The sequence below is a fragment of the Balaenoptera borealis genome, assembly GCF_965194805.1.
Source record: "Balaenoptera borealis genome assembly, chromosome: 3".
Lineage (NCBI taxonomy): Eukaryota > Metazoa > Chordata > Mammalia > Artiodactyla > Balaenopteridae > Balaenoptera > Balaenoptera borealis.
This window is the reverse complement of record NC_138866.1, coordinates 13,553,475-13,580,388: the sequence shown is the minus strand read 5'-3', so window position 1 is coordinate 13,580,388 and position 26,914 is coordinate 13,553,475. Positions and strand designations below refer to the sequence as shown.

The window sequence follows — 26,914 nt, the reverse complement described above, 5'->3', positions numbered from 1 at the left end:
CTCCTCTTCTTCTTGTCCTGTTACGGGTTGAATTGTGGCCCCCAAAAAGATATGTTGAAGCTCCAACCCCCAGTACCTCAGAAGGTGATCTTATTTGAAGACAGGGTCTTTACAGAGGTAATCAAATTAAACAAAATGAGGTCATTTGGGTGGGTCCTAATCTAATACGACTGATGTTCTTACTACAAAGGGGACATCTGGGCACAGAGACCAACATGTACAGAGGGAAGGAAATATAAAGACACAAAGGGAGAAGGCAGTCATATGCCTTGGGAGGTACATCTACAAGCCAAAGAACACCTGGGGCTGCCAGCACACACCAGAAGCTAGATAAGACAAGGAAGCATTCTCTCCTAGAACCATCAGAGAGAGCACGGCCCTGCTGACACCTTGATTGTGGACTTCTAGCCTCCAGAACCACAAAATAATACATTTCCGATGTTTTAAGCAATCCAATTTTTGGTACTTTATTATGGCAATCCTAGGAGACCAGTACATCCTATCAATCCTTCTGTCTCATTAACTCCCACTCAGTTCAATCAGACTTTCTCAGGGAATATGTCCTGGACCTCCTGGCTAGAGCCCCTATTATATATACACAGCACTCTGTTCTCCCTTTCATAGCACTTACCACAGTTATAACCTGACATGTATTTATATGATTATTTGACAGAATCTCTCATTAGACTGTAAAGTCCATTGCAGTAGGGACTGTGCCTTTCTTTAGTTTATTGTGGTACTCCCTGTGCCTAGCCTAGTACATCACACATACTGAAGCTCTATAAATATTTGTTGAAAAAATGAATGAGAGAAAGAGATAAGAGGGGCATGCTGGAGATGGAACTAGAGGCTAAGACCTTAAAAGAAGACAGGCTGGGAGATAGTTTAACATGATATAATTTCCAGAAGGGCCCCCAAATACCTCTGCTGTCAGCTGATGCTATCATTCCATAGAAGAAGGTTTGAAATGCACATATCCCTGAGAGAGATAAGACATTAACCTAAATTTGCATTAGCATATTAATAACATCCTTCCCAGAAAGTAAGCTCGAGGAGAGGGTGTGTCATGGAGAACACTAAATCAAGACTCTGAATGTCTGAAGATGGAAGCTGCGACTTGATGATGGGAACCAGGGTGAATGGTGTAAAAAAATAACCTTTCTTATGTCACAGTTTTGTTAAGGGTCAGCTTACCATTGGTCAGAAACAAACTGCCAGATTACTACTTACCAAGGGTCAACAAGACCCCTTCCCAGAGAATTCTAACACAGCGCTTCACTGACACTTGGCAGCCAGGGAACCATTTCCTCTTCGACTAGATGATGCTGGGGGACAGTGAGAGGACGTGTAGCTGGTACCCACCCAAAAGGGAAGAATCATGCCCTTGAGTTCTGATCACAAGGTTCTTCTGCTGGAATTAAAATGGAAAAATCTTCACCATTGATCAACATCCAGATCCCACAAGGTACAGGCCACCACACACAGCCAGTTCACAAAGGACAGTCATCTTTTTGGGGAGATCAAACTTTAGAACGCAATAATGACAGGAAATGATCCTCACATTTTATTAAAAAGGATTTGCTGAAGATCAGCAGAAATAGAAGAGAAAGTTGAAATGGATAATTGCTTTTATAAAACGTTTTTAGAGCTACAGGAGTTCATTTTTCTTTTCTCTACTGTCAACATGCCTTCAATGGCAGCAAAAAGGGAAACAGATTTTTCTTCATTGCCCCAACTCAGGATATATTTCCAGAATAATGATTAAACACCCCCCAAAATGCTTCCCATTCATACTCTCTGAAATTGTTAACGTTAGTTATATAAAGGATTAGTCTAAAGTTTACTGAAATCTTATTAGACTTTTAGAGTTAAAAGGGATCTCTGAGTATATCTGATCCAAACTCCCTCCAGTGAAAAAATATATTCTACAAAATTTCCAACAGTAACCTCAACTTATGCTTGAGTTTTCCTAGGAACAATGATTTATTTTACTTCTTTTCTAGCCAAATTATTCCATTACTAAGCAATTCTACTTAAGCTTTTTTTTTATATATCTTATTACATGCAACTCTATAAAACCAGTTGGCTCCATTTAAATTTTACGCTGGTACCTTATTCTTCCAAAAGTAATTGCCTAAAAAATTACTTAATTGAATATTTAAGTGAAAGGCACAAAATTGGCAATGATTTTATTTTTGGACTTATGACCTCTGGAATATTCCTGTGGCAGGAGTCAAATTAAGCTAAATTTTGAAATTTAACACTTAAGTTTCAACATGTACATTACACATTTGCATTCTTTCCCCAAAACCAGCTTTAAGCATTAGAGTGTTTTCAATCTTTACCTTTTTTAGTGAAACTTGAACTTCACAAAACACTCATTTGTGAGGTATCTTTCCAACAGTGACTCATTTTTGTGAACAATTTCATTTCTATAAAATATATTGTTGGCACATGGTATAGTCATTTAATTTTATAATGACAGTATATTTTAAGAGTAAAAGCAAATATAGATGATTTAGAAATTCTGAAACATAAATTGAGCAACTGGAAGTAAAAACCAAAAGCTTTCTCAAATATGTTTTAAATAAACCATTAGAGTCAGACTAAAAAGAAAACTTTTAACTTTGAGCAGAATTTTAAAACATTTTAAATGTTCATAAAAATCTCAAAATATATAACCAAAATAAACAGAAAAATACAGAGGTCACAGGCTTCTGATTGGGCTCAATGTGGAAATAACAATTTACACTGTTTCCTGAAAGTCATTAATAGGACTTAGTCAAAACAAGAGAGAAAATTCTAAAGAAAGGAGATCTGATAATTAAATCATGAGATGATTAGCAAAAGCATTTACCTTCCAAGAGGCAGCAGGAAGAAGGTAATCTCAGCCAACATCTCTATTCAGCAAAAAAGAGAGCCCCGAGAAACTGAAATGGTTTGGCTAGATCTCCCCTACTGTTCTCTGTAACTGATAGGGGCTGCTGCTGTTTGATTCAGTTGTAAGGACTCATACCGATGAAAATTAGTTATAGCAATTGCTTGTACTGTCAGCCATGTCCAAATGCTGCCTTCTATACTATAATAATCACGTTTCAACTTGAAAGGGATTAAAACCTCCACAAATACTGAAGCATACTGAAAATAAATTGAAAACCAGTGGGAAATAGAGTGTGGTTTAAAAAGCTTCATCAGCAACCTTAAACAGAAGAATTACCATTGGGCCCCAGATAAAATTTCAGAATGGACTTCAAAAGCAATCCTTAGACTATTTTCAGTGTCTCAAATTATGTTAGTGGGAAGAGAGGCATAACAATTTTATTTGGATATGTTTTGGACAAAACAAAGTTTAATTAGAGACAAATTCCATAATTCCCTTAGGAAGCAGAGTCCTTTTTCCTTCGTTTTTTTATTTGCAATATTTTAAAGTTACAGTTTTGAAAGAGTTGAAAAATGTTTCCTACTAACTCTCCCATGTTCTCTGTGGATAAAAGTTCTGTGTTTTGGATCCTTTACACGACAGAAGATAAATGCTAAGGTCCATCAGCAGGAGATGGAAGGAGTGAATTCCACAAACACTCATTCTAGCTGCAATGTGAAACCATCAACTCTAATAATTTATAGCTATATAAAAAGAAAAAAGGAAGACTGTTACACTTCACAACCACGGATGAGTAGCTGATCACAGCTTTCATACAATACGCATGCAAGCACTTCCCCACAATCACTTCAAAGAACCATTCTCTTGTTCCAAACAATTTCAAAAGCAAAGGAACTACCTATAGCCATTTAGAAAATGAAATGCTGTCTAGAAAATAATTATTGGGATCAATAAACAATTAAAATTGGAGGTAGGGGATACTTAGATTTACTTGGATTCTTTCTTAGGAAGTTAAATTAAGAATTATCAAAGAAAATAAATTTCAAAATACTGTATAAACTCCTTTGGAAGTAAGCTACATATACATAAGTAGGTATTCTCTTGATCTGTTCAAAAATCATTTGACACTAACAGATATACTACCCTGTATTTTGGTAGTACCATTTAGGATCCATAAGATGGCAGGCCTAGATTTCATAGTGATAGTCTTAAAAGTGTAAGTATACTGGTTGCCTTGAAATAAATATTGCATATTATCAGCAGTGTGTGGCTAGTAATAATATTAAGGGCATCTATCAGATTAAATTTGGAAATTATGAAGCATGGAAACTATTAACAAGCTAATGCATTCTATTAGTTCATAATGAATCACAAAATACTACAGCCAGAAGAAAACTCACGATCACCTACTTTAGTCTTGCCTTTCTCCATATAAGGAAACCAGAATCCAGATTGCCCAAGGTCACATGGCATAGGGAATAGCAGAGAGAGACCCAGAATCCTGGTTTTCTTCACCCCAATTGGCATTAATCCTATCGTTCACTATATTTCTTCAGCTCCTCATGGTGGCATCAAAGGCCACATAAACTGCTCTGCCCTATCTCACTGCTCTCAAATCCCACTTCTGCACTTCTCCACAGACTGCCTTTTACTTGTCAAAGTGTCTCTCATGAGTTACCACTCTGTTCTGCCTGGACCCCAGGCATGGAATTCCACAACTCTCTTCATAAATTTGTTCATGTGTTTCTCAAACTGGGGTGTGGTAATATGGAGTGGTATTTGAAGCTACAGGAGTAGTAAGTCCTATCTCTTAGACAGGTTTTGGAGGTGCAACATCTTCTTAATTGAAAGAAACATAAAATATGTATAAATTTTAAACATGAAATACATGAAGTTTCAAAAAAATGTGTAGCATTGGGTAGACTAGCTCAGGCCTGCAGCAATAAATCTCTTCTGTCCCCTATCCTGTCAGGGATACTCTGGTGAAAAGCTTACAGCTGTACAGTCGGCCCTCAGTAGCCTCAGGTTCTGTATCGGTGGATTCAACCAACTGTAGATTGAAAATATTCGGAAAAAAAAAATTCCAGTAAGTTCAAAAAAAGCAAAAGTTGAATTTGCTGTGCACTAGCAACTAGTTACACAGCATTTACATTGTACTAGGTACTCTAAGTAATCTAAAGATGATTTTAAGTATATTGGAGGATGTGCATAGGTTATATGCAAATACCACGCCATTTTGTACAAGGGACCTGAGCATCTGCAGATTTTGGCATCCTAAGGGATCCTGGAACCAAACCCCCTCACATACCAAGGGTGACTGAACCTGGTTAAAAGGTTCCTCTCCTTCAGAGCATAGCCTGGAGCCCACCCTGTCTTCTGTGAAGTACATAAGGTCATGTTACACTTGTGTCCTAGACAAATTATCACACTACTGCCTAAATACTGTGTAAATGGTCCTAAGATAAATTTAACTTCTATATGTGACAAAACATTACATTATAAACATTATAATAGAAATCAAATATCAACTATTATACAACTATCGTATGGGATACATACGTAACAGATAGAGACAACTGGTTGGCAGAATTCTTATGGGCAAACCAAACACAGTAGATGGAATTAATAAAAATAAACCAATGTACTACTTTTAGAGTTTTATATTGACTTTTTCCCATTAAGCATTATATGCTACAGAGAAAAGTACGGAGATCCAAGAAGGAGAGCTAGAGGACTTCTGACCAATTACCTAATCTGTCTTGGTCTGTTTTCTATTTTCTCATCTGTAAAAAAGAGTGAATTGGGTTAGGATGGGGGGAAAAAGGTCTAGAATTTTAAATTGCTTTTTCTCATCTTTTGCTCTACCATCTCTATGGCATAATTTTTTAATGAATGTAACATAAAATAATTAGTGCCTAAACCTTTTTTCTATATATCCTGACAGCGATTAATTTAGTTACTTGAAATATACTTACTTCCTTAAAAATTCTCAGCATATTCATTGGTTAGAAATCTGTAAATTAGTCCATGTTGTGAAAAACACACAGACTGAGGAAGGATTCCAGATTACATGACACTAGAGACATGACACTTGAATGCAATGCATGATCTGGGATTTTACTTCGCTATACAGAACAGCAGTGGGACAATTTGCAAATTTTGAATGAAGACTGTAGATTGGACAATACTGGACAATGTTATTATGTCCTTTTCCTGATTTTGATAATTGTACTATAGTTATGTAATATGTAATAGAATGACCTTATTTCTGGAATTATACACTGAAATGTTTAGGGACAAAGGGCTATCATGCCTGCCACAAGAAAGAGAGAGCACAAGAGAACATGTATGAATGTGCCAATGTGGTAAATGTTACCATTTGGGAAATATAAGGGTACATGGGGATTCTTTGTACAATTCTTAGAACTTTTCTGTAAGTCAGAAATTATGTCAGATAAAAAATTAAAAGAGGGACTTCCCTGGTGGCGCAGTGGTTAAGAATCCGCCTGCCAATGCAGGGGACACGGGTTCGAGCCCTGGTCCGGGAAGATCCCACATGCCGTGGAGCAACAAAGCCCGTGCACCACAGCGACTGAGCCTGCACTCTAGAGCCCGCGAGCCACAACTGCTGAGCCCCCGTGCCACAACTACTGAAGCCTGTGTGCCTAGAGCCTGTGCTCCACAAGAGAAGTCACTGCAATGAGAAGCCCGCGCACTGTAACAAAGAGTAGCCCCCACTTGCCACAAATAGAGAAAGCCCGCAGACAGCAACGAAGACCCAACTCAGCCAAAAATTAATAAATAATTAATTTAAAAAAATTAAAAGAAAGAAATCAGAAAGACAACTTGTTTGATGGCTGCATATAGAACTACAATGGAAACCAGATGTAGAAAGATTAATGAAAAGGGAAAATTGTTCTGGAAAGAAACCCTATTCATTTACAACACTATATTTCTCTGGAATTTGAATTTATGGTACTAGACATAATACACTATACTATGTATTGTAGAAAAGGATGCTCCTAGTAAACATTGGTGAAAGGATTCTTATTTGATAAGATAAATGTTTCTATAATGCCATTCTGTTTGTGGCTTGCTTCTTTACTCTTATGTTCTGCTTTAGTAAATCTTTACTGGGTTATAACTTAAAATCTCTTCACAGACAACTCACAGGAAGAGTTTCACTAAGAATCGATGTAAAAACATACCCCAAGTGATTAAAGACAGTTTTGAGACTATGAAATAGAAAACATACATGACAAATAGAAAAGCAATTTAAAGTAAATTTCCCCCCAAAAAATGACATTTCAAAAATTATTTTACACCACAAGAGGGAAGGAAAGGCAAAACAAACAAAACAAAAAAGTGAACTCTAATATATGCCTTCTCTGAGTGCATAGGTAGGCTGTTCTGATGTCCCCAGGATTCAGCACACAGAAGTAACCCTTACTACCTTTTTATGGTATTCAAAGAGCCTGTAATAAATGATCTTCCATATGATTATTAACAAATATATTTCTCAATCACTTACTAAATGTATTAATTCTTAATAAAGAATCACATAGATTTGTCCTCTGTAAATCCTTGTTTCGGATTTATCCATCTCAAAGTTAAAATACCCCTGAATTGAGAATGCAGTTTGGGCTGAGGGAGAGGCAGGAAGATGACATTGGGAAGTACACAAGTTATTTTCCACAGTATTGGTAATTTTCTAATTATTTGAATAGGTGGTGAATTCACTGGGGCTTATTTTAATATGCTTAATAATTTACATTTACTATATATATTATTTTATATGTATCAAATATCACATAAAAAAGGTGTTTTAAAAGAAGAACATATGTAGTATTTCCCTTTTAAAAGCTACATTACAAAATAGAAGCTTTTCTTCTTTCATTTAACTCTTTTTTCCTCTCCAACTATTTTAATAGTTATTGATTCAGATGTTCAACATACATTTATTTAGCAACTATTGTATGCCAGACTTGGTTGTAAGTATTGAGGGTATAAGCAAACATAAGTGTAACTAACTAAATAACTAACTAAATAAAACCATGGTCCCTGCCTGCATGTGGGTTATAGTTTAGTTGTGAGAATGTAAAGGTCAGAGCTATGTGTAATTCTTTGCAAGCTCGGTACTCCCAGAGTGCCTTGCCCAGGTAAGAACCTCAATAATGTTCACTGATGATATTGATGATGCTTGAACCACCTATAGATCTTTTTTATGGGTAGAAGATTCTTTATGTTGTAATCAGATCATTTTACCATTTAAAATAGACTTCATCCAGCAACAAAGAAATCTGTCATACTGGATTCCTAAAGGCCACTTGGAATTGCATCCTTTCGGGAAATCTCAGCAACCTTGTCTTCCTGAAATAATAATCATTGCAACAAGTTTCCAGGTAGAGGTAAAGAGTTGTAGACATCTGTAAATTTTGTTTGGTATCCAGTTATACCATCATTAATTATTCACACAGAGAAGAATTCTCAAATGACAGCTTGTGTTCCCTCTCTGCACCTTTTAAACATACAAGTTTTACACAGATTCATAAATCTCAGGTTCCAGATGACAGGGTTTCTCTTTATCAGTCTTTCTGCAATAAAATTTAGCAAACCTGATGTTAATTAGGAAGAGCAGCACAAGGAAAGTAATACCAAAAAACCCACTGGTAACCTGTTCTGAAAATAACTCAGGCAATCACTACTCATTCTCTTCAATGAAAATACTTTTTCAAGATAATAAACAAACTTTGATCAAAACATCAATCGTACTAAATCTCACAGGAAAATGTTCTGTGAAAAATCTTACTTACGTACTCCAGGTCTTAGCTGACTTTAATTATATATATTTCAGGTTGTACAGACTTTAAAACAAAAGAGAGATCAGAACTTAAAAACTTCAAAGACTAGATTTACCAATATGGCATATTATAGTTTGAAAAATGCTTGCATCAGTGGCGAATTACAACTCTTATCTTAATGAAAAAAACAATGCTATAATGTATTTTGCCTCCCAAATTCCAGTAGCAAAAAGATGGCCATTTTTTGCTTTAAAGTCTTATGATTAAAAACAACAATTATAAATTGAAATAGTTGAAATAGTATTGAAATAGTTCCCTTAGTGCTACATATACGGTTGATCAACTAAACTACATATGAATGCCTATGTATATAGTTATCTACACAGATAGATCATATGTGATCATACAGTGGTAAGGCCTAAACACATCCCACTGAAGAGGATCTTTTGATTTTAAATGTTTTAGTTTTGATCAAGTCTGAAAGTCTAGACTCTATGACAAGAGTTGCAGAATTATTTTGTGTATGTTTTTCTGGGAGGTTTCTATGGCTTTTATTAGACACCCAAAGGTGTTGATGACCCCAAAACCGCTAATAACCATGACCCCAGGAGAGGGTAATAAGCACTCACATTCAAGGGTATCTGACGTACAGAATGAATTTAATAAACATTGTTGAATGAATCTTGAATGAATATCTTTTTTCTAGAGTATCATTAAACTTTTCAATGCTGTCATCAGAGATAAGTGTTGACTAGAAAAATCAGAAAAAGAGGAGAAAAATGACAAATCAAGACTGAGTGATTACTATATGCAGGACAATGGTGCAGGTGGTGGGCATTTTTTTTTAAGGTAATTTCTGTTTTTAAGGAACTTATGATCTAATTAGAATGATAAAAACACACAAAATGATGTAAGAACATTAGCAAAAGGGAAAACGTAGTCAGTGTATTATAAAACGTATACTAGAACTACTGACGATGAAAAGCCTTTCCTAGGTTTGAAGGATCTTTGACATATACAGGGCTTAATTTTGCCATCTATAATCAGGAAAAGACCAGAAGTATAAAGGGTAGGGAGAGGTGGAATAGCAGGGATTGGAATAAATACTCCTCTTTTTACGGTCTTTGGTGATTGGGAAGACAGTACCAAGGGAAACACAAAATAATCCAGTGGTTCTTGAAGGGCAATTGTTCTTGACGCTCTTCCTCCTTATTGCTAGTGTATTTTTTGGAGGGGCACGGTGGGGGGCCAGGCGGATGCTGACTTGACCAGAGCATAGGAAAATCACTCCTCCAGTGCTCTGAAACCATTAAATATCTTTAAGCAGGTACTACCCAAGGTCTTTCACCCGAAGGCAAATGCACTGAAAAATTCTAGTTCACATTCAGAAACATGCCCAATCAACAGGAATATTTGGAAGCATAACTTGGTACACCTCCAGGCCACTGCTGTTGGCACTTTTCCTCTATGAGGTTTCTGAGGAGTCCAAGTAGAAGGCCAAGCCCAACTAGCATCTATATCCTTTCCCCATTTTGATATCATGAGTTTTCGTAAAGTGAGGCAAAACTGTAGCAACATATTTTGCTTACTGGTCTCATTTCCTTCATATAGAAAAATACGTAGGAGATACATGATGAAACCAACACTGGAGAAGACAGTCCAGGAATTCAGCCCAACCACAGTGATATTTGTTGCTTTTTCATTCTTCACTTCAAACTTTAAGTACATAAAGTACTATAATTTAAGAAGTATCGGGGACTTCCCTGGTGGTCCAGTGGTGAAGAATCCACCTTCCGGTGCAGGGGACCTGGGTTCGATCCCTGGTCGGGGAACTAAGATCCCACATGCTGCAGGGCAACTAAGCCCAGACACCACAACTACTGAGCTCGTACGCCTCGACAACAGAGCCCGCGTGCCGCAAACTACAGAGCCCACGTGCCCCGGAGCCCGTGCGCCACAACTAGAGAGAGAAAACCCACACTGCAACAAAAGATCTCGCATGCCAAAACTAAGATCTGACACAGCCAAAACATAATAAAGACAATTTAAAAAAATATATCTTTTTTTGGATCTTCTCCTCTAATTCCACTGCTAACACTTTCAGATTAAGGCTAATTCATGGACCAACTACTGCATAGAGTAAATGGGTTCAACTTCCAACTCTGTCACCATGGGTGAAGTTGGATAAGTTATTCTTATAACTTAGTTATTATAACTAACCTCTTGTACCTTAGAGGTTAGTTATTCCTCTCTAACCTAAATTTCCTTATTTGTGAAAAGGAGTGAATAATAAGGATTTCGTGAGCTATAAATGAGATATTGCAAGGAAGGATATTGCACGGCATTTTGTAAGGGCTCAATAAATATATGCCATTATTCTTATTGCTTTCATTAGTCTCCCTGTCTACAGTATCACTGTAAAATTCACCTCCCACTTTGCTGCCACATAATTATGCTGAACTCACCTCTGACTCTGTCAGTCTCTTGTCAAAACTCTTCAATGGATTCCATGCAACGGCATCATCTTATCTTCTGGCCCGGAATGTGTGGCCATTCTCTATCTAGCCTTACCCAACCTGCCACCAGCCTGTCTCCCATGAGGCCCCTTAGTAACAGACGAAACTTCTTTCCCCTTCCCTAGCATACCCTTCTCTTTCCAGCTTGGTGGCTTTGTTCCTGGTATTCCCTCTGTGTTGAACGCCTTCCCTACGTACATCCGTGTAAGTCGCTGATCCTCCAAGCTAGCTTGGATGCCACCTCCTCCACAAAGCTTGCTCTCATCCCTCTAGCAAAGTGAGTTCTCCCTTTGGATGCCTGAAATACTTGTTTTCTTTTACCTTGAAAAAAATGTTACTTAGGTTCACATTACCTCCCAACCCAAAATACAAGTCCTTTAAAAACCAAGGTTCGAATCAGTTTTATTTTATATCCGCATGGCCCCTAGTACAGGGCCACACTCACAACAGATACTTGAGAAACATTGATGGAATGAGTAATCAAATACTCATAATAAAGTAGACAGTAAGAACAGAAGAGGGTAAAATAAAGCACTGAGGGAGTTCAGTGGAGGAAGAGGTTATCTTAGCTAACTTTGCATTTGAAGTAAGTCTTTAAGGATGTTAGAACTCTGCTAGGCAGAGATGATGGAAATCAGAAATCGAGGCCCAAAGAGCAACGTGAATGTAAGATGGAGGGGAAAAAGCACAAAGATTAAAGAACAGTTCGTACGGCCAAAATTTAGGAGTTGCAAAGGGTAGTAGATTATTAGGACTGAAAGATCAGATTATGGAGGGCCCTGAAGGAATTCCTGAGGAAAATGGACTTAAGGCTAGAGGCCATAGGAAGCCATGGGAGGTTGAGGAGGGAAATTATATAGTCATATATGTGCTTTAGAAAAACTACTCCATCAGCTGGGCGTAAGATGGAACTAGGGGTGGGAGAACAATTTTTGCAATAGTTAGGAACACAGCCACAGTGTCTTGAACTATGGTGGTGACATATAATGGCAAGAATGTAAAGGTGGGACTTCCCTGGTGGCGCAGTGGTTAAGAATCCGCCTGCCAATGCAGGGGACACGGGATCGAGCCCTGGTCCAGGAAGATCCCACATGCCGTGGAGCAACTAAGCCCGTGCACCACAACTACTGAGCCTGTGCTCTAGAGTCCGTGAGCCACAACTACTGAAGCCTGTGTGCCTAGAGCCCGTGCTCTGCAGCAAAGAGAAGCCACTGCAATGAGAAGCCTGCACACCGCGACGAAGAGTAGCCCCCGCTCGCCGCAACTAGAGAAAGCCTGCACGCAGCAACGAAGACCCAACAAATCCAAAAATAAATAAATAAGTAAATTTATTAAAAAAAAAAAAAAAAGAAGAATGTAAAGGTGAAAGAGTATAAAAGAGGACAGGGTGGAAAGAGAACTACAATGGGGCAATGGAGAAGGAGTGGGGTTCTGAACCTGGCCTACATGGAGACAATTCAGGTCCATGAACTTGGATGGAAAAGCAGAACATCTCTTTTCACTAACCTCTAAGTGAAATGTAGCATGCCTTCAATTATGAATACAGCAATGAATCGTAGCAGCATTAGGCTTCATCAGACTGACAAAGGGGTCCATGGCATAAAAAAGAATTTCTGCACTCCAAAGTGACGAAATCTTTAGGAGAGCCTTTACCAGAGATAAAGATTAGAACTGAATAAGAAAGTTCAGAAACAGAAAGATAGAGAAGAAAGAAAACAGAGGAAGAGAGGAAGGAAGGAAGGAAGGAAGGCCCTGTGTGAGGACTGAGAGAAGAACAATAAAGATGGATAAAATTATGTTTGAATTTGGACATGCTGAGTTTCAGGCGTCAGCCCACACTTACCTTACACAAGGACATCCCTTTTCTTGAGCCCAGTAGCCTCCAGCTGCAGGGAAACCTAATCGCCTCTATACAGTAGGAATCTTCATTTCCTATTCTGTTCATCCTCCCATCTTGTGGCAATGAAAACAATACAAGGATGACCAAATGTCCTGGTTTGCCTGGGGCAGAGGGGCTTTCTAGGACATGGGCCTTTGATGCTAAAACCAGGAAAGACCAAGGCAAACTGATATGCTAGTCACCCTAAGGGCCCTCAAATCTGGCACTGCATGCTAATAAGGCTACATTAATACTATGCCTTCAATTAAGAAAAAAACTATGCCATTTAAGGTTTATTTTAGATCTGAGTTTGTCAAACTGTTCACCCCACAAAGCAGAAAATACTGAAGGAAAATCTTCCTCTCACAACGTCAGACAGTTATTGGCACTCAATAAATGCTTTAGTAACTGAATATCATTATGTCAATAGTTCGACAATTTACACAGTGCTGGCACATTCCCATCTCATGCAATCGTCACAAGGACTGGGAAACAGACTTGATTCTCTTCATACTACAGAAGAAACCAAGACTCTGGAAGACGTAGCCCTTTGCTCTACCTCACACAGCAAGCCAAGTGGCAGACTCCCAGCACTGCAGCTGCCAAAGAACACTGAATTACCGCGTGTTCCACAAAGGCACGAGTGGTTGTTGCTATATGGCGATTATGCAAAGCTGCAATTGTCTTTTCTTTTGCAATGTCCATGAACTCAGTGCTCTGGTATTATATTGATACACAGTAAAATGGAGTGTAAGTTTTAGGCAGAAGGCACCCTAAGGTAAAGTGATGGTTTGCCTATGGGAAAAGGCATAAAAAGCCAATGATTAAATGTTCAAAATCGGTATGATGAGGTAAGAGTAGCAATAACTTACACATCAAATTGTATGGCAGGGCTTCCCTGGTGGCGCAGTGGTTAAGAATCTGCCTGCCAATGCAGGGGACACGGGTTCGAGCCCTGGTCTGGGAAGATCCCACATGCCACAGAGCAACTAGGCCCGTGAGCCACAATTACTGAGCCTGCGCGTCTGGAGCCTGTGCTCCGCAACGGGAGAGGCCGCGACAGTGACAGGCCCGCGCACGGTGATGAAGAGTGGCCCCCGAGTGGCCCCCGCTCGCCGCAACTGGAGAAAGCCCTCTCACAGAAACGAAGACCCAACACAGCCAAAAAAAAAAAAAAAAAAAAAAAAATTGTATGGCAAATGGTTCCAAAATTATGCTCCCGTATGCAGCCTCTAATTAGAAAACCTATACAAGGCAGGGACTGCGCCTGTATTAGTCAATATAGGAATCAATACAGACCCACGTGTGCCTGTAATGATCAGTCCAGGAATCTTGGACCGGCATGGGAATGGTGAAAGCCAGGATATATAAACTTGGATAGTTAATACGAAGGCTTCATTCAAGGGAGAGGCCCGGCCTTGCTGGGTTTATTGGCCCCTGTAACTCACCAACTACCTCTCCCTGTAGCCATGGCAACACCCACACCAAGGCAGCTCCAGAATTCACCTTTGGATACCCACACTGCACCGAATTTGCACCTACGCAGCTCAAAACCGACAGAGACACCACTCCCGCTAAACCAAGACAACCATGGCCTTTTCCCGTTTCTCCAGCTCTAATTCACCCAGGGAACATAGTCTTTCTTTTCACCCATATCCACTGAAGAGAGTACTGAACAACGACCACTTTTGCTGCAGTAAAAGATAAGAAGAGGGTTTTTCTTTTTTGTGGGCGTGGATATCAGAGACGAATGAAAGCCGGATGCGCGCGCGCGCGCGCACACACACACACACACAATAGCTGCCTAAAAAGGCAACTAAACTGATATGATTAAAATAATTTTCAGCCAACGTCTCGTAGCATGTCTGTCAGGCGAGCTCCGTTTTGCTCCTGCAGGCCCCTGTCCCTGGAGCCGGTAAATAGTTTCCAAGACGGCTGCTGGATTTACAGCTCTACAACACAAAAAACGCATTCCCTGCAGGCGCACAGCATGAGCAAGAACCATGACGTATTCGGGAGAGCTTTCCAGAACTGCTTTCCAGCCCGAGCAAGATGCCCAGGAAGCAAATCTCCCTTTTGCTTCTAGAAATGGAGAGGAGTCACACCACACTCCCCGCGCTCTCCGACAGAACGCAGACCCAGCGGTTTTCGGGAAGCGGCGGCTAAACGTCCTGTCAGACCCCCTCCTTCCTGGATGGCCACACGGCCCTGAGCCGGGAGCCCTCGAATTCTAACCCCACCACCTCCCTGGCACCTGAGCAAAACCGAAACAACCCACCGCAATGGAAAAAAGGAAAAAAAAAAAAACCCTCCACAAAACTTCTGTCGCAAAGCCTTTTTCTACTGGCCCAAGAGCGCCGTGAAAAACCCCTTTGCGTCCGGGACGTCCCGGCTGCCACTAGTAAAGATGGCGGCCATAGGCGGAGCCGCTCCCTCCCGAAGGCGGCCGGCTGCCCCTCCAGCCACGGGCATTCACGCCCACCGCGGCTTGACGCATTGCAGGTGCGGCGCGGCCAATCAGGCGCCTCGACTCTTTCCGGCCAACTACTGCAGGGTCGCGCTGGCCAATCAGAGCATCCTTGTCAAACTGAACGAGGAAAGCAGCCTCGGCAGCGCCAACTAAACAACCGGCTCCAAGGCAGCGCGTTTTTGGGCGTGTAAAGCGAGCGGTGCTGTGTGCTCCTCCGCCGGGAGATATAGTGCCCTCGGCCCGCGCCCCGCCCCGCCTGCCCGCGCGCGCTTGAAAAGCTTAGGGTTGAGACTCGCCTATTCTCTTCCCCTCGGAGGGACGGGAAGTAAGGTAGTTGCTTTAAGAACAATACTGAGTTCCTTTGCCGTGGCACGTGGCACTCCAAGGGGCGATCTCAAACCACCCTCGTCCTGCCTCTTGGCTTGTTGAGGCCGTGCTCGTTACGGTTCATCCGGCACGTTTTGTGAAACAGTTGCCACTGGTGAAATAAGAAAAACCTCCCCTTATCTCGAAAACCTGACTCGATCCGCCTCCGAGGCGACCCTTCCTGTTTACGAGCGGAGGCCCAGCCGCCCGACAAGCATCCTTGTGGGCACTTTTGTTTCAGAAGGGCCCGTTTCCATTTCCCTCCTGTGGTCCCGCGGGCTCGGGTTTTCCGCCGCGGCCGAGCAGGAGGGGCCTGAGGGGGACGCGCCAGGAGCCGGCCGGGGGGCTACGGGACAGACGAGGGTAACTTAACAGGCAGTGACCTGAGAGCCAATGGTTAGCTGGTGGGTAGACCGACGGGGAGCTTCTTGTGTCCTGAGGAAAGCCTCTCCTAGATAGAGGAGAAGCCTTAGTGAACTAACCTGTCAAACGTGCCAGATCTGGTACCATAGTCTGCCTAGTGTATAGTCTGTCTGGGTTCCTCTAATCCCTCACTGTACAGTGAAACAGTCTGAGATCCAGGAGGGTCAATGGACCCTCCTGCAGTCACACAGCAATTGAGGAGCAGAGCGCAGAACAGAATCTAGGTTGCCTGTCTCCCAAGCGCATGTTTTTCTGCTATAGTAACATCTTCTGGAGCTGATGCTGTAGTGTGAGATGGCTCAAGCATTTGGGGAGCTTTATTGTATAATTGAAGGAAGGTATAGGAATTAAGGGAACTAAGTTGTCTCTGAACATAATTTTCCATTAGTGTCCTACAGAGAAAGTTAGCAGAGAAGAAATGTTACTTGTTTATTCTCACTACTGTAAGAATCTAGCTAAGAAAATGAAATCCTGTGGATTTCTTAGAACTGCCATTTCATTTAAATGTGATTTTATCCTCTCTCTGATTTTGACACAATATGACTTGGATGATCTAATGATTTTTGTGATTGAACTAGTGTATATTCCTGTTTCCAAGATTATGCTATTAATGGTCTTCCCTGAGGTTTTACAACTTGTAGTGGTGTCTGCTCTGTACCAGTGTAAAGGTTGTTCTCTGATCTAAGGCTATAGTTGCCAGTTGCTGTTTATTGCTGCTTCTTAGACTTTTACTCAAAGTCTTGATCAAAAAGGAGAAAAGCTGTGGTTTTCTTTCTGTAGGCGGCTAGTAGTCATCTCTAAAGATGTTTGCCAAATGAGCAAATATCTGAACTTCCAAATGAGCAACTCATTATAAAAATACCTACTCAAAGAAACAGTACATCATATTTCTTTTGCAATGTGTATGGTATAGGAAATATGTACCATGACTTCTTGGTGTCAAGTCAGATCATAATGTGAGATAAGAGCTCTGACTGTGCCACTAACAAATTGGAAATTCTTGGCTAAGCCCCTCTGTTCCCTGGACCTCAGTTTTCTATTCTGTCGAATGAGAGGATTGAATTAGATGATTTCCAGATTTCCTTTCAGCTCTAATATTTGATTCTGCTGCAAAGAAGTTAGACCATAACTTAGCTGTGTCATTATATTTAGGCTTACCTGCTTCTGCATATAGTGCTTTAAGCTTTTAAAGTCACTTTTCCATTTATTTTCATGCTGGAGGGAGAGTCCCCATTTACCAAGAAGTTAGGTTTACTGTAAAGTGTATCCCAGGTTTATCTTAATGTGAATCAGTGTGCCACAAAATATTCCTCTGAGTTTACTTCAATCCTAGTACATACCAAACCTGCTACTTTTGGTGGTCAGCAAATTAGCTCACTAAATTGTGAGCTCCTCAAGGACAGGGCCTATCAAATTTATCTTCATATTGGCAGTGTTTAGTGAATTTCATTTCCATGAGCTCAATAAAAGTTTATTGAAGGAATGAATGAACAATAATTAGGACAGAGGTAGAAAGAAGAACTTGGATGTGAAAGGGTCTTTTGAGTTCCAAGAAAATCAATCAACCAATACTTATGGAGAGTCTACAGTGTAGAAGGTATAGTTTCTTTTTTCAACACCACAATTTTTTTTTTCCATTTGAATTGTCTTCACTTTTTATTTTTAAGTTAAGAAAATATCATCATTATGGGACATTAATCTTTTGAAATAGCAGGGCTTATCTCCAAGCTTTCCTTTGTATGTATTCTATTATGTTCTTTGAAGAATATAAATATTTAGAAGAAAATGTTTTTTTAAAAAATGTGACACTCAAAATTGCTCACTTTCCCCTTTTATTGTTGCTTTTCTGGTCTTTGTAAAGAGATAATGTCCTCTTCCCAGCTTTTGATCATTTTTGGCAATTTTTGGAAATAAATGTCCAGGATTGATCAGTCAGTGGGAGTAGGCATGGCCTAGTCTGTTCTAAGTATTTTAACTGAGTATCATTCAACAAAGTAAGAACTCTATAATGATCTGAATTTTTACCATTTATAAAAAGATGTAACTCTTGAGTCAAGTCCCCTATGACCTTAGCTCTATTTACATTCACATCTCCAGGGGTCTCCTAGTTACTAGGGAATTCTGTACAAGTTCCTCACAAATTTCACAAGCAAAATATTCAGAATCATAAAATTCTAAATCAGGGAGGTAACAGAGAAAGTCCATCTGGGTCCCCTTTCCCATTTTTCAGATAAGAAAACTAAGTTCCAAGAAGTACAAGTTCAGGACAGAGCAGCCTTTAGGGTCTTACTAGACTGATCTTTCCTTTGACCTTTGAAAACATTTTAATGAAAGATTAATCATATTAAGGGGATCAGAGGAATGTTATCATTTACAAGGCCTCCAAGTGACTGTGGAAAATCTCTAGATGACTTTTCTTTGGACTTTGTGATTCCATTTAGGGATTGGCTGTCCTGAATTGTTCCCTGTGCTAGGCCTTATCTATACAGCTTGTTTAAAATCTTTGACCTTCGTTTAAATTGCTGACACTTTCCTGTTGTTAAGCCTTATCATAGTTTCTTTACTTACGTCTTCTTCAGGCTAGCAGTGGTTCCCTTCCTTATTCCCAAAAGAGCTCAGAGAAGCTAATTTTTAAAAAGAATTTTTTTAACTGAAGTGTAGTTTATTTACAATGTAGTGCAAAGAAGCTAATTTAAAAAAAAAAATTTATTTATGTATTTGGCTGTGCCAGGTCACTGCCGCGTGCGGGATCTTCATTGCGGCATGCAGGATCTTTTAGTTGCGGCATGCAGGCTCTTAGTTGCGGCGTGCGGAATCTAGTTCCCTGACCAGGGATTGAACCCAGGCCCCCTGCATTGGGAGTGTGGAGTCTTAATGGCTGGACCACCAGGGAAGTCCCAAAGAAGCTAATTTTTTGAGATGAGTAACAAACAAATGAAAGGGTAAGTAGTTATAGAATTATAATTTTTTCATAACATTACAAAGTATTTTTTAGGGTATTGCAAAATGCTAATAAAGAATAATCATGGATATATCTTCATTTCTCACTGTGCAACTTTTAGGCTGGTTCCTGAAAATTTGGTTCTTTTCTTCAGCTGATTAAAACAGGTATGAATGGACTTGTTCAGAGTATGGTGCTCTTTCACAGAAAGAAAAACTTGTTCCATGACTTTCACAACACCTAACCCCCAACCCAGCTGGCTACCTAGCAAATGTTACAAGCAGCAGAGTTTAGAAAGTAAAAATGGCTCGGTGGCAGCCTGTGGTATCACCATACAAAGCACAGGTTTAAATGCATGCTGTAGTCTCAAAGTACCCCAAAATACAAAGTACCCCACAGGTGTATACAAAGTCCTGAACGGCTTTTTTCAGTTCTCAACCTTTCTTTAGGATTTGAAAGTCAGAAATACCTCTATTAGAATCACTATGTCAATAGTGAACATGGCTTCTATATTTTGCTGCTATTCGGTTTTGAGGTCATTTCCTAGGTTTCAAACGTTGTGTGAAACAGGTGCAACTAGGAAACTTTGTGTGGCAGAGAAGAGCTAGAGCAGTGAAACGTGAAACTATAAATCAGGTCTCTGAGTCACAAATCTCTTCGGCTGCTCTAGAAGACAGTGATGACTCAGCAGCATTCCACTGGCATGGTGGAGGGAATGAGTCTGCGAGGGCTTGTTGCCCTGGGCACCAGCCTGTTGGGGGCGTGGAAAGATGGGAGACCTTGGATCTTCCCACTGCTGAACTGTTAGACTGCTTCAGATTCCCTGACTGCTTCTGAATTGCCTTCTATCTGACCTTTGCCGTATTTAGCTGATTGATGTTTTAGATATTACAAACAACCACAACTTGTATTTGTCTAGCTAGGTATTTACTGTTTACAAACTAATTCGACATTCTTTTCTCGCATGTAACCCTCACACAAGCCCTTGAGGTTTTGTTATTACACCCATTTTACAGATGAGATGGCTGAGTCTGTGTGGTTAACTGGCCAAGGAAATAGTCATTTAACCTGGCAAATAATATGCCACAATATTATCCTCTTCTTGGGAAATAACTGTTTTCTTTGTCAAAACAATAAAAATAACCAAGCCTTTCGCTGAAATAAGACAAAATTTCTTTCGTTTTGGTTTATAGAGGATGTGAGAAGAAAGGGGGCACACCAATACTCAGTTGTACAGCTTAAAAACTCTCCTGAAGGCAAATCTTTTCAGTGACCAGATGATCCAGTCATCTTGTTGTGATGCCTAGAGTTGGTTTATTAGCCAATGACTCGGAGTCTCTACTTGGAATGAATAAGACTCAAGAAGCATCGTCACTGGACTTAGACAGAGATAGTTCCAGTTTTTCTGTTCAACTACCACTTGCCTTTGGCCGTATTTTCCCCATACAGGAAGCAGGGAATGGATCCAGTCATGTGAAAGTGGGGAAAGAATTGCAGAAGAAGGAAGGATCAGCCCAGGTCCATACTTGCTCAGGGCTGTAGAAGGGTACAGGTCAGGATCAAAGCAGGAAACAGTCTGGCCTATTCCTGAGGAAGTATGACCTGCCACCAAATCTAGGGAGACTCATTTCTGGTGGCAGTTCCAGTGGTAGTATTAAAGCAAAAGACTTCCTTTTCCTTTTCTCTCTACTTTGGAAAATTCACTTCTCATATCCTCTCTAGCCCAGTTGTGAGTTGAGCTCCCCACTAATCAATTAAATAATCTATTGATATTTATTATCAGGTACTATGCTGAGCTCAGAGTATAAGATGGTAGCTTCTGCTACTACCTGGTTGAGGAGATAAAATACATGAAAAGATAATATCAAGTAGAAATGGGTAAGAGGTGTAGGAACTCAGGAGAGAGGAAGTATCATTTAGAGCTACGATCGGGAAAGTTTGCAAGATGTGTGATTTAAAGGGGACGTGAAGGACTGGTACGATTTAGATTGGTGGTGAGGATCTGGACGGGCATCTGGACACTGAGAACGGCACGGAAAAGGCAGTGAGTTGGGGGGGCAGAATGCGTATTCAGGGGTCAGAGAGTAAACCAAGTTGTCTGAGGCAGAGAATCCATATTTGTAGAATAACAAAAGTAATGCTGAAAAAGTAGATCAACAGACTGTTGAAGGGCTTTGAATGCTAGGCACAAGGACTTTGCATTTTATCTCCTGCAGGCATCGGGGAGCCTCTGAAAGTTTCTGAGCAGAGAAGGGACAGGATGAAGCTAATTTGGGTGACTGACGGTGTGCTGCATGTATCAGAAGGGAACAAACTCATTGGGATGAACAAAGAATGATGGATGTGGTACTAAAAATCTGGAACCCTTAGGATTCTTGATCCAGGCAAACATGATGCTCCTTCCTTTTTATTTAAATCTCTAGAATGGTGCTGTCCAATAAAACTTTTGTGATGATGGAAATGTTCTATGCTGTCCAATATGGTAACCACTAGCCATGGGGGCCTACTGAGTACTTGACTGTGGCTAGTGAAACGAAGGAACTACATTTTTACGTTTTAATTATTTTGAGTTAAATAGCCACACGTAGCTAGTGGCTACTGTATTGAACATCATGGCTCCAGAAGGCAGGATAAAGGCTATTCATAATGATTCAAAACCAAACCACACAGTTACCAAAGTAAATCTTAATTCTGTTGGAATTGGTGAGGCACATTCTTTGGTATAATCCACAATCAGCATCAGTTTCTCTGATTTATCATTATGGTCCAGTTTTCTGCATATCAAGACCTCAGTGAAAGTACCAGTTTGTGCTGATCACTGGCTCTGCCCTTCAGGCAAACTGAGTCACCCCAAAACCTGCCATTCCAGCTTACCACTGTGGCTACACAGCCCTCAAATGACTAGTTGTTAAATCATCTATAAGCTGCTAAATGCCTATTGTTGCATGGATGTCTTAGACCTGCTCTCTGGTATGACCCCCACTCTAGCACATGTGGTAGAAATGAGAAGTTGCTGGTTACTGTTTGGATGTTGATTAAAGCTACTTTTGCACTTGACTTTTGGATTAATGGGGAAAATGGTGACTCAGGAATTTCCAAAATAATATGGCTTAGAGAATACATTGCTCAGTAGGTCAGCTGCATTGTTTTAAAAAAAAGTTTAAATTTAGTGTAAACACCTAAAGCACAAAAACTATGATCTTATCCCGTTGGGCATTTTAGAATCTGAATTCACATACTTGGTCCCTAAGTCTGTATAACTGTTGGCTGCCTGTGACTTAAAACTCAGTCCATTAAAGCACAGATCTAACGAGGCCTAAGTCATGGGTCCAGTCTCATTATGGTCAATTATTTTGCTCTGTTCTCTATCCCTGACCTCACACTTGCTGTGTTGCATATTCATGACCTTGGTCACAAGGGTGGACCAAGCCAGAGAGGGAATAGTGCAAATCCATGACCACAGCTACTAGCAAAAGAAGCACAAGCCCTGTGAATGGAGGGCAAGATGTGTCCTCTACTATACAAAAGAAAGTGTTTAAAAAACAAACGAGAATTGGGCACATATGTAAGGTGAATGGTGCTATTTGGAAATATTTCACTTTAGATCATTAACTAAATATACTGATGAACCCTGCAAGCTGGAACACACAGTAGGACATGTAGTGGTCTGGTTATGATTCACTTAAAATTCTGGGACACTAAATAGACATATGCTAAAATTGATAATGTTTTTCTCATGGTAATAAGTCATGGCCTAACACTTGCTTATTTTGTTACAACGGTAACACATTTCAAATTTGAATGTAATGTTAGAATTTTCCCTGTATTCTTTACCTATCTAAGAGTCATTCATAAAAGATAATAGCAAAAAAAAAAAAAGATAATAGCAAAATTTTATATGGAAAAATAATGAGGTATTTTGTCATTGATAGGGAGAGTAAAGCTTGTGTAATAATCCTGCATAACATTTAATGAAATGTAAATCCACACACAAACAGCAGGAACCTGTTCTGGCTATTGGAGATGATTAATGAGGAAGAGAATCCCAAACGGTGGATCATCATCAAATTATATTGGACTATGGGGCAGAGAAGGAGGGAGCTGGGGATGGTGGAGAGGTAGAAGACAAGATTTCTTTCCTGTGAGACAGCTTACAAATTTCTTAAGGAAAATCCTCTAACTAGATCATCCACGAAGACACAACAGACTATGGTTATATTCAGTGAATGAATTTAGACTGGTTACTTTGTAAAAACCATCAAACCAACCATCCACCTCTCTTTCTCTCTCTCACACACACATAGGCATTTTCTCAAAAGACTGTAAGCTCCATGAAGGCTAGGAGATCTATCTATATCTATCTATCTATCTATCTATCTATCTATCTATATCTATCTATCTATCTATCTATCTATCTATCTGTCTATCTATTCATCCATCCAATCATCTATCTCTCTCTGTGTTTAATTTAAAATTCCAACTCCCAGAGATACAGCATGGAATAGCACTGGGATTAGGGAGTTCTTGGCTATCTCTTTCAATGAAAGCATATAGTCAACTAAATGTTTCGCAGTGAGCAAGTCTCCTCGCCTCTTTAGGCCTCCTCTGCAAAATGAGAAATGTCCTCCAACTAGGAAGCATCACAAAGTAAAAGTTTTGCTTTTTCTTATGCATTCTACTCCTTGTGTGGGAGATACAGCTATTACTACATTCCTATGATCTTATTTTAGTTTTAAATCCTTGGGTAAGAAGTATCTCTTTAAAAACCAAATTTGACTCTCATTCTTTGTGCTCCTTCCAAAAAAATTAAAAATAAATTCTATTAAAAATTCTATTAAATTACAAGAGGTATAGTGTAATGCTTACATGCTTGGTCCTCTGAAATAGATTTTTGGGTTCCACCACTTAAATTAGGCAAATCACTGAATCTCTCAGTGCCTTGATTTCTACATAAGGATAATAATGACACTGGCCTCACAGGATGGGCAGGAAGATGAAATAATACAGTTAGCGCAGAGCCTGGCCATAGCCAATGCTCAGCAAATGTTAATTTTTTTTAAAAAATTAATTAATTTATTTATTTATGGCTGTGTTGGGTCTTCGTTTCTGTGCGAGGGCTTTCTCTAGTTGTGGCAAACGGGGACCACTCTTCATCGCGGTGCGCGGGCCTCTCACTGTCGCGGCCTCTCTTGTTGCGGAGCACAGGCTCCAGACGCGCAGGCTCAGCAATTGTGGCTCACGGGCCCAGTTGCTCTGCGGCATGTGGGATCTTCCCAGACCAGGGCTCGAACCCGTGTCCCCTGCATTAGCAGGCAGATTCTCAACCACTGTGCCACCAGGGAAGTCCAAATGTTAATTCTTAAACCATTCCCATTTCTCCATTTGCCCTTTTCATCTTCAATATATGAATATATCTGTGTGTATACACGCATATATGAAATATATGTATAATATATATTATACATGTATATTTTATAATAATGTATATTATAATCTCAGGCACAGCGTTTTACAGCTGGAAGGAATTTTTAGATTAAATCCAAACCTCTTGTTTTACCCCTGAGTATGTAAAATTATTACATTTGTATTCTTTCTGTTAGACTCAGATAGGTAGAGTAATCAGGTTAGTGACAGAAATGATATTCGAACTTGAGATTCCTGACTTGAGGTTGCATTCTTTCTATTTTTCTTCAATTTAACATTACTTTATATAAATAATAATAACCGTTTTCCATCAATATTATGAAATATTCCATAGTTTTTTGGTTCTCAGCAAATTATGACTTCATAATAATGTGACTTATTTTCTTGATTCCTGATCTTTTCATAAATTAGGAAGTTTATTCACTTAAAGAAACTTTTAATGAAAACCAAGTGATCATCTAGGTGGTCGGGAGAACCTGCTTCAGGAAATAGGTAAATAGGTAAATCTTCACGGTACCTTTAAAAATTTCAGGTATTAATTTCACTAATATATAATCTAATATTAGAGCCCCTGAGCAAGATCTTGGGCAAGTCACTTGACCTTCTTATATTTCAATGTGTCAAACTAGCCATAAAACTGAGTAAAGCATGACCTCATTATAAATCCAATAGACTTGAAAGCTAAGATGTGCTTTGATACATTAAAGAATTACCAAAAGAGAACTCTAGCTGGTAAAATATGAAGAATCACAATAATGAATTTTACTATAATAAGTAAAATGATTTTGAAATACAGTTTTTAGCAAGTAAAATCATGAAAAAGTTTCAAAGTGTTTTATTTGGGTGAAATAGGTTAAATGATAGAGGAAGAAATATTATTTTAGAAACTGCCTGGTTTTCAAAACCATAGATTGTAGCAACTTAATTATAAGGAATGGAAGACTATTAGAAGGTAATAAACCCTTAACAAACACATTTCATTTCTAGGCCACTATTTCCCCCTACTTACACGATGTATACCAAGTTTTAAAATGTATTTAACTAACTGCTGTATGAAAAGCCTGGCAAAAGAATACAAATTCCCTTAGTGTGTTTGGCCATTTAGACTGTAACTCACTGTATTACTGAATATTCTTTTAATTGACTTTTTATTAGTCCCTTTCCCCCTATTTCCAACTCTCCTATTAATATATACATTTAAAAAATATATATACATACATTTTATTCCCATTCAGGTTACCCCTGTGAGCACAAGATGATGATGATGACGATGGCGATGGCAATGACAGTGATTGGTAGATGTGTTAACTGGATGATGTCTTTCTCATCTGCAGAGGGAAGGCAGTACCATTCCCTGGCTTGCTGTTACAGCTTCTCTTTAAATTGTACAGCAGGTTCACCCTTTCTGCAGCATTCCAGAAGGAATATCAGTAAGAACAGTTCCACAGATGCTTGTCTGAGGTTATCACAGAAGTCCTGGGGCATCTACAATGTGCCTGAACATTTTCCATTGTTTTAAAACATCTTTCTGCAGACTTTGTCAAAGCCAGAAACAAACATAACCAAGCAAAGCCCTTTCAAGCAGAGCTTGTCAATCACACACTTTGCCACATTCTCTGAAACAGTAAGCAAATGATAACTTGCAACTGTTGCCCAGGCCCTGTAAACAAAAGATCAAATTCTGTGCTCTGCCTTGGCCAAAAAAGAAACTGCAGCATTTTGTCAAGATTTTTACAAAGTTCTGGGCTTCAAATTTACAACTGATACTGTTCTTTCTCTAGTATACAGAAAATTGAGAACATTAGTAAATTTAAAGATTAAAATACTACTTGAAAAAGAATATAATTAAGATTGTGCATTAAAAAATGGTCTAGCTCCATAGTAGAGTCAGTCAGCTGTGTGTTCTAGCTCTAATCTAGGGGATTCTATGTATTTTTCTCCTTCTTTGTTTGTACCGGTGTATGAGTAAAGATCTGATCTCTCTCAGGATCAGGTAATTAACAAAAAAACCAAAACCAAACAAAAAAAAAACAATCAAAGCATGTGTTTTAAAGTCTATAGAAGATGCACAGATACATTAATTTCACTAAGACTGGGGTCAGGATGAATAGTATTTTCCACAGGAAAAAGAGAACCAAACAGTAGGAGAGGGAGATTATTCAGGCATAAAAAAAAAAAAAAAATTCAGTGAAAACGTAAAAACATTAAAATAA

General features: G+C 39.5%; 2 long non-coding RNA genes across 3 annotated transcripts in view; one reads left to right on the top strand and one right to left on the bottom strand.

Moving 5' to 3' along the window:
• The window catches only part of LOC309624950, a 46,139-nt gene extending 27,067 nt beyond the window's left edge, over positions 1-19,072 (bottom strand). Inside the window, exons 1-2 of one of the 2 annotated variants that reach the window (XR_014242257.1) lie at positions 13,950-19,072; positions 1-13,151 (exon numbers count right to left, since the gene is read on the bottom strand). The exon at positions 1-13,151 is cut by the window's left edge and continues 3,655 nt beyond it. This is a non-coding gene — a long non-coding RNA (uncharacterized lncRNA). The other variant, XR_014242256.1, reaches the window with a different exon arrangement.
• Positions 15,673-26,914, top strand: LOC309624953. Its single transcript, XR_014242261.1, has 2 exons — positions 15,673-15,746; positions 19,068-26,914. It is a non-coding gene; the product is annotated as an uncharacterized lncRNA (long non-coding RNA).